Raw genomic sequence first — 9149 nt, forward strand, 5'->3', positions numbered from 1 at the left:
AATATAGTGGAAACATTGCAATACTCACACACTTGTTCAGAAGTGTTTTGAAGCGTTGTAACCGGAGGCCAGTTACAAGTAAAATAAAAAAGGGAGTATTGACTATGTGTCTTCGGTATGTTATGTAGAAGGTAGTGTCCCACCTTTGTATTTTCATATGGTTTGTTTACCACAGGCCATCAGGTTTTGTAATTTTGTGTGCTGGTTCTCCGAAAATTATTTCATGTTATTTGTAATCAGGTGCGTAACCTAACTACTACCTCCGTCCCGTAATTCTTATTGGGACCACCACCAACTGGAGACGATGGGAACCGCTGCTGCTGCGACAACCTGTGAACCCGCCGGCGGCAGCAAGCTAAATGCTCCCCCTTGCAAGGTCAAAGGAGAAGTACAACAGCAGCAATGTCCTGGAGCAGCACGACGTTCTCGACGGGAAGGAGGGTAGCAGCAGGACGAGGGGCGCAACTAAGCCGTCTTGCTCTCTTCGGTCGACCCTCCATGCCCGACGCCACAAGATCTTCTGTCTGCAGAAAGTGAATTACTTGCTCATCTATTTATTCTTTTGAAATTGCAGCTGAATTTTGTCAAACTTAGAGCAGGATTTTGCAGCAAGAGATATCTCTGACAACCACTGTGGCGTAAAATTTAGTGTAAAATTTTGTCAAACTGAATCTTTCTCAATAGATTTAGATATTTTGCTAAAAATCAGTTTTGTATCCTTCTCTGAATATAAAGTGTACTGCTTATTGCAAGCAAGTTTAAAATTTCAGTCTAAAAGTCAGTTAACTGAATTTTGACACAATAGTTAACTGAATTTACTGTCATCCCTATCAAATGCAGTTTATCCATTCGTCCTGCTTCTCACTTTCTTCTATGTTTTCTAAGAAAAAATTAACTTCCTTCTGTAGTTATTCACATGATATATGTGCCAACTTCCTTTCGCAAAGTCTTGCCATCTTGACCAACATTTTGACAGACTTACTGCTAATCTAGAGCCACATGAGACTTTGTTGGGTTAGTTATTTTTCGCACCAACCAACAATGCATAGAAATCTGCTAGATTACCCAAGTCCATAGCAAAGGAGGAAGAAAGTGAAATGTGAGGCTGATCAACTTATCCATCAGCTAGATAACCCCAAGTGTAACTGGGTTCAGGGCCTCTACTTGCTTACCGATGGAAAAGGACAAATAATTGGATTGCTGTGTTCAACAATGGGTGTTGATGTTTGCATGATCAGTGTTAGTCCAAGGTAATCAAAGTACTGAATCACTCCTTTCTGGAGTATTGTCATTTAACAATAAACTGAGTTACTGTCATTTAAGAGTAAACTGAATTTATCTTGAGTATGCAGTAAACTTGCTAGAGTACAAATTTATGCATTACTCCATATTTTCTGAAGTACTGTCATTTACTCCATACTCCAAATTTATGCATTATTCCATGCTGGAGTATTTTAAAATACTCCTAGTGTTAAAATCGTCATGTTGTATAAACTTGGCATCTTGTTGTTCACTATATTTCTTTTCACTGATGCATTTTCCATGTTATTTTAATTTGACATACCACATTAATTTCTTATTCAACGATGTTCTTAACTATTTACAGGTTGTAACTAAATTTCTCACTATGGAGTCCTTGCTTGACGAGAGCGTTGACAAGGAGATAAATTTGCAGATCGAATGAGGTGGAACTCCTTTAACAGTAACGCTGAAGGTAGTTTGCAAGCTTGCCATGTCTTGTTTAATCTTCATACCAGAGAGCAGTATATATGATCGATTACTCCCTGTAATAATGCATCTTTGACTTTGCAGATCGAAATGTAGGAACTAGTTATTTTGGAAGAACTAGTTATGTAGAAATAGTCTATATAAGGATGTATATAGATATATTTTAAAATATTTATTTATTTATTTTGTTTCATACGTACTCTGTAGTAAAATCTTTAAAAGATCTTATATTTAAATACAAAGGAGGTTGAGTATTGGTCAGATGCTTATAGTAGGCCTAATTAAGTAGCCCATTGTTTATCACATACATGCATGAACCTTTTGTTTGAGAATCATACGTGCATGGAAGTTGCCCAGATAAACCAAGACGCACAGTAGAATCTGCCCACTGTTTATCATGTATGTAAGCTGTCTCACAGCCATCGAGCCTGGGCAAGTGCCCGGGGTGGTCGGGCGCTGGCTCCGCCACTGCCTACTTTCATTGTTCTTTTCTGAGAAGAATAGTTTATGCTCTCAGAGTATCAGGGAAAGAATATGTAATTGTTTCTATGGTATTTGTCCTTCATGTATATTTCATACCGTATCTCTGTATGCCTTCTTTCTTGTGCAGTAAATGTAAAAATATATGCTACATTACAATATTCTGTACCAGGTGCACGCATACTTTGCATGCATTTTTTACATGATGGTGATTAGAAGCAGAATAGAAAATTATTCAGAGACGTAAAGATTAGAATAAAAAAAGATTCACATGTATTTTATGTGTACCTTCATTACTAGAAGTTGTATGCTATCTTATGTTTGATTATTTGAATTACCTGGATGATCTGAAGCACCCAAAAGAAGTAGAGGACATGACGGGAGAAGGGAACAAGAAGCTTCGTTTATCATTGATGTTATGTTGTGCACTTGTTGGGCCTTGAACCATTATGTGTAGAGGAGTCGATGAATGATGTATTGTAATTCATGTGATGTGTTACTGAAATGAAATATATACAACTAATTTGCAATATTTTATTCTTGTGTATTTGTTTTTTAATTGGTCTATCCTGAGATATACATGCTTTTGGTAAAATAATGCATTAGCCTAAACAATTTATACATTTCTAATAATAAAATAGTATTAGGGGAGGCCCATGTGGACTAGATTATTGAATTGGGCTGTGAAATTTATGATGATTTCATTTGGTCACTAGCAATGCCATGTCAGCACAGCCATGTCAGATCCTACGTGGCTCACACAAATAGGTAATGACCAAACCAAAATTTTGGTCAATAGAGATCTATGACCAAATTTTTAGAAAGGTCAAGTTTGTTCATTCTTGACGGCCAACTGTTGACCTTGTAAATTTGGTCAAAAAAAGGTCAATAAACAACAACAATGACGAATCAATGACCAATATAGGGAGTCATAACTGACCTTATTTCTTGTAGTGCTCCAACATGACATAATAAGCTCAAAACAAAATAAGTAATCATCTTCACCATCTTCTTCTCATCCTTCCTCTTCTCCTCCTCCTTCTTGTAGTCTTCTCCTCCTCCTCCTTCTTCTGCTACTAGTTTCATTCTCCAAAATGACATACTTATCTAATTATCCTCCAAAATGACATATTTAGCTTATTTAGCTCACTTAGGACATAATTTGGTTAGTTAGGGCAAAAATATTATGAGAACCTTGGTTAGCTCATAACTTAGCATATCTTCCTCCAAAATGACATAATAAGCTCCAAACATGATAAGTAATCAACTTCACCTTCTTCTTCTTCTCATCCATCTTCTAGTCTTCACCTCCTCCTCCATCTTCTCCTTCTAGTTTTATTCTCCAAGATGACATACTTAGCTAATTATCATCCAAAATGACATAGTTAGCTTATTTAGCTCACTTATGACACAATTAGCTTAGTAAGGTCAAAAATTGCCTAAGAACCTTGGTTAGCTCATAACTTAGTGTATCTCCATCCAAAATGACATAATAAGCTCAAAACAAGATAAGTAATCATCTTCACCTTCTTCTTCTCCTCCTCCTTCTTCTTCTCCCATCTTCTAGTTTCCTCCTCCTCCTCCGTCTTCTCCTTCTAGTTGTATTGTCCGAAATGACATACTTAGCTAATTATCCTCCTAAAAGACATAATTAGCTTATTTAGCTCAGTTATGACATAATTAGCTTAGTTAGGTCAAAAATAGCACAAGAACCATGGTTAGCCCATAACTTGGCGTACCTCCCTCCAAAATGACATAATAACTCAAAACAAGATAAGTAATCATCCTCACCTTCTTCTTCTCCTCCTTCTTCTTCTTCTCCTCCTTCTAGTCTTCTCTTCCTCCTACTACTTATCCTTCTAGTTTTACTCTCCAAAATGACATACATAGCTAATTATCCTCCAAAATGACATAATTAGCTTATTTAGATTACTTATGACACAATTAGCTTAGTTAGGTCAAAAATAGCACAAGAACCTTGGTTTGCTCAAAAGTCAGCGTATCTCCTTCCAAAATGACATAATAAGCTCAAAACAAGACAAGTTATCATCTTCACCTTCTTATTCTCCTCCTTCTTGTTCTCCTCCCCATTTCCTAGTCTTCTCCTCCTCCTCCTTCTTTTCCTTCTAGTTTTATTCTCCAAACTGACATACTTAGCTAATTATCTTCAAAAAATACATAAATAACTTATTTAGCTCACTTATGACATAATTAGCTTAGTAATGTCAAAAATAGCACAAGAACTTTTGTTAGCTCATAACTTAGAGGATCTCCATCCAAAACGACATAATAAGCTCAAAAGAAGATAAGTATTCATCTTCACCTTCTTCTTCTCCTCCTTCTTCTCCTCCTCCGTCTTCTAGTCATCTCCTCCTCTTCCTTCTTCTCCTTCTAGTTTTACTCTCCAAAATGACATACTTAGCTTATTTAGCTCACATATGACAAAATTAGCTTAGTTAGGTAAAAATGGCACAAGAACAATGGTTATCTCATAACTTAGCGTATCACCCTCCAAAATGACATAATAAGCTCAAAACAAGATAAGTAATCATCATCACCTTTTTCTTCTTCTCCTCCATCTTCTAGTCTTCTCATCCTCCTACTTCTCCTTCTAGTTTTCTTCACCAAAATGACATACTTAGCGAATTATCTTCAAAAAATACATAATTAGCTTATTTAGCTCACTTATGACATAATTAGCTTAGTTAGGTCAGAAATAGCACAGTAACCTTGGTTAGCTCATAACTTACTGTATCTCCCTCCAAAATGACATAATAAGCTCAAAAAAGACAAGTAATCATCTCCACCTTCTTATTCTCCTCCTCCTCCTTCTTCTCATCCATCTCCTGGTCTTCTCCTACTCCTCCTCCTTGTTCTCCTTCTAGTTTTATTCTCCAAAATGACATACTTGGCTATCTTCAAAAATTACATCATTAGCTTATTTAGCCCACTTATGACATAACTAGCATAGTAAGGTCAAAAATAGGAGAAGAACCTTTGTTAGCTCATAACTTAGCGGATCTCCATCCAAAATGACATAATAAGCTCAAAACAAGATAAGTAATCTTCTTCACCTTCTTCTTCTCCTCCTCCTTCTTCTTCTTCTCCTCCATCTTCTAGTCTTCTCCTCCTCCTCCTTGTTCTCCTTCTAGTTTTATCCTCCAAAATGACATATTTAGCTTACTTAGCTCACTTATGACATAATTAGCTTAGTTATGTCGAAAATAGCACAACAACATTGGTTAGCTCATAACGTAGTGTATCTCCCTCCAAAATGACATAATAAGCTCATAACAAGATAAGTATTCATCTTCACCTTCTTCTCCTCCTCCTTCTTCTTCTCCTTCTAGTTTTATTCTCCAAAATGGCATACTTAGCTAATTATTCTCCAAAATGACATAATTAGCTTATTTAGCTCATTTATGACATAATTAGCTTAGTTAGGTCAAAAATATCAAAATAACCTTGGTTAGCTCATAACTAAGCGTGTCTCCCTTAAAATGACATAATAAGCTCAAAACAAGATAAGTAATCATGTGCACATTCTTCTTCTCCTCCTTCTTCTTCTCCTCTATCTTCTAGTCTTCTCCTCCTCCTACTACTACTTCTCCTTATAGTTTTATTCTCCAAAATTACATAATTTGCTAATTATCCTTCAAAATGACATAATTATCTTATTTAGCTCACTTATGACATATTTAGCTTTGTTAGGTCAAAAATAGCACAAGAACCATGGTTAGCTCATAACTAAGCGTATCTCCCTCCAAAATGACATAATAAGATCAAAACAAGATACGTAATCATCTTCACCTTCCTTCTGTCCTCATTGATCTTCTTCTCCTCCATCTTCTAGTCTTCTCCTCCTCCTCCTTGTTCTCCTTATCGTTTTATTCTCCGAAATGACATACTTAGCTAATTATCCTCCAAAATGACATAATTAGATTTTTAGCTCACTTATGAGATAATTAGCTTAGTTAGGTCAAAAATAGCTCAAGAACCTTGGTTAGCTTATAACTTAGTGTATCTCCATCCAAAATGATATAATAAACTCAAAACAAGATACGTAATCATCTTCACCTTCTTCTTCTCCTCCTTCTTCTCCTTCTGGTTTTATTCTCCAAAATGACATACTAAGCTAATTATCCCCCAAATTGACATAATTAGATTATGTAGCTCACTAATGACCTAATTAGTTTAGTTAGGTCAAAAATAGCATAAGAACCTTGGTTAGCTCATAAGTTAGCGTATCTCCCTCCAAAATAACATAATAAGCTCAAAACAAGATAAGTAATCATCTTCACCTTCTTCTTCCCCTCATTCTTCTTCTTCTCCTCCTTGTTCTAGTCTTCTCCTCCTCCTCCTTCTTCTAGTTCTAGTTTTATTCCTCAAAATGACATACTTAGCTAATTATCCTCCAAAATGACATAATTAGCTTAGTTATGTCAAAAATAGCCCTTCTCCTCCTCCTCCTTCTCCTTCTAGTTTTATTCTCCAAAATGACATACTTAGCTAATTATCTTCCAAAATGACATAATTAGATTATTTAGCTCACTTATGACATAATTAGCTTAGTTAGGGCAGAAATAGCCCAAGAAACCTTGGTTAGCTCATAACTTAGTGAATCTCCATCCAAAATGACATAATAAGCTCAAAACAAGATAAGTAATCATCTTCACCTTCTTCTTCTCCTCCTTCTTCTTCTTCTCCTCCATCTTCTAGTCTTCTCCTCCTCCTCCTTCTTATCCTTCTCATTTTATTTTCCAAAATGATATACTTAGGTAATTATCCTGCAAAATGACATAATTAGAGTATTTAGCTCATTTATGACATAATTAGCTTAGTTAGGTTAAAAATAGCACAAGAACCTTGGTTAGCTCATAACTGAGTGTATCTCCCTCCAAAATGACATAATAAACTCAAAGCATGATAAGCAATCATCTTGACCTTCTTCTTCTCCTCATTCTTTTTCTTCTCCTCCTTGTTCTAGTCTTCTCCTCCTCCTCCTCCTCCTTCTCCCTCTAGTTTTATTCTCCAAAATGACATATTAGGTAATTATCCTCCGAAATGACAAAATTAGCTTATTTGGCTCACTTATGACATAATTAGCTTTGTTAGGTCAAAAATAGCACAAGACTCTTGGTGAGCTCATAACTTAGCGTATCTCCCTCGAAAAAGACATAATAAGCTCAAAACAAGATAAGTAATCATCTTCACCTCCTTGTTCTCTCCTTCTTGTCCTCCTCCATCTTCTAGTCTTCTCCTCCTCCTCCTTCTCCTTCTAGTTTTATTCTCCAAAATGATATACTTAGCTAATTATCCTCCAAAATGACATAATTAGGTTATTTAGCTCACTTATGATATAATTAACTTAGCTAGGTCAAAAATGGCACAAGAACCTTGGTTAGCTCATAACTTAGCATATCTCCCTCCAAAATGACATAATAAGATCAAAAAAAGATAAGTAATCATCTTCACCTTCATCTTCTCCTTCATCTTCTAGTCTTCTCCTCCTCCTCCTTATTCTCCTTCTAGTTTCATTATCCAAAATGACATGCTGAGCTAATTATCCTCCAAAATAACATAAGTATCTTATTTAGCTCACATATGCCAGAATTAACTTAGTTAGGTCAGATATAGCACAAGAACCTTGGTTATCTCATCACTAAGAGTATCTCCCTCCAAAACGACATAATAAATTCAAATCAAGATAAGTAATCATCGTCACCTTCTTCTTATCCTCCTCCTTCCTCTCCTCCTTCTAAGCTTCTCCTCCTCCTCCTTATCCTTCTAATTTTATTCTCCAAAATGACATACATAGCTAATTATCCCCCAAAATGACATAATTAGCTTATTCAGATTACTAATGACATAATTAGCTTAGTTAGGTCAAAAATAGCACAAGAACCTTGGTTACATCATAAGTTAGTGTATCTTTCTCCAAAATGACATACTAAGCTGAAAACAAGATCAGTAATCATTTTCACCTTCTTCTCCTCATTCTTCTTCTTCTCCTCCTTGCTCTAGTCTTCTTCTCCTCATCCTTCTTCTCCTTCTAGTTTCATTCACGAAAATGACATACTTGGCTAATTATCCTCCAGAATGACATAATTTGCTTATTTGCATCACTTATGACATAATTAGCTTAGTTATGTCAAAAATAGCACAAGAACCTTTGTTAGCTCATAAGTTAGAGTATCTCCCTCCAAATTGACGTAATAAGCTTAAAACAAGATAAGCAATCATCTTCACCTTCTTATTCTCCTCCTTCTTTTTCTCCTCCATTTTCTAGTATTTTCCTCCTCCTTCTTGTGCTTCTAGTTTTATTCTCCAAAATGACATACTTAGCTAATTATCATCCAAAATGACATAATTAACTTATTTAGCTCACATATGACATAATTAGCTTAGTTAGGTTTAGAATAGCACAATAACCTTGGTTAGCTCATAAGTTAGAGTATCTCCATCCAAAATGACATAATATGCTCAAAACAAGATAAGTAATCAACTTCACCTTCTTCTTATCCTACTTTTCTTCTTCTCCTCCTTCATCTAGTGTTCTCCTGCTCCTCCTTCTTCTCCTTCTAGTTTCATTCTCCAAAATGACATACTTAGCTAATTATCCTCCAAAGATAATTAGCTTATTTAGCTCACTTATGACATAATTAGATTACTTTTGTCAAAAATCGCACCAGAACCTTGGTTAGCTCATAACTTAGCATATCTCGCTCCAAAATAACAGAATAATCTCAAAACAAGATAAGTAATCATCTTCACCTTCTTGTTCTCCTCCTTCTTCTTCTTTACATCCATCTTGTAGTGTTCTCCTCCTCCTCCTGCTACTCCTTCTAGTTTTATTCTCCAAAATGTCATACTAAGCTAATTATCCTCCAAAAAGACATAATTAGCATATTTAGCTCACTTATGACATAATTAGCTTAGTT

General features: G+C 35.6%; 1 long non-coding RNA gene across 1 annotated transcript; it reads left to right on the top strand.

The window, feature by feature from the left end:
• The first annotated feature begins 318 nt into the window (after positions 1 to 318).
• Positions 319 to 1700, top strand: LOC123446311. Its single transcript, XR_006631302.1, has 2 exons — positions 319 to 533; positions 1607 to 1700. It is a non-coding gene; the product is annotated as an uncharacterized LOC123446311 (long non-coding RNA).
• Positions 1701 to 9149: the final 7449 nt, after the last annotated feature.

Source organism: Hordeum vulgare, chromosome 4H, assembly GCF_904849725.1.
Source record: "Hordeum vulgare subsp. vulgare chromosome 4H, MorexV3_pseudomolecules_assembly, whole genome shotgun sequence".
Taxonomy (NCBI): domain Eukaryota; kingdom Viridiplantae; phylum Streptophyta; class Magnoliopsida; order Poales; family Poaceae; genus Hordeum; species Hordeum vulgare.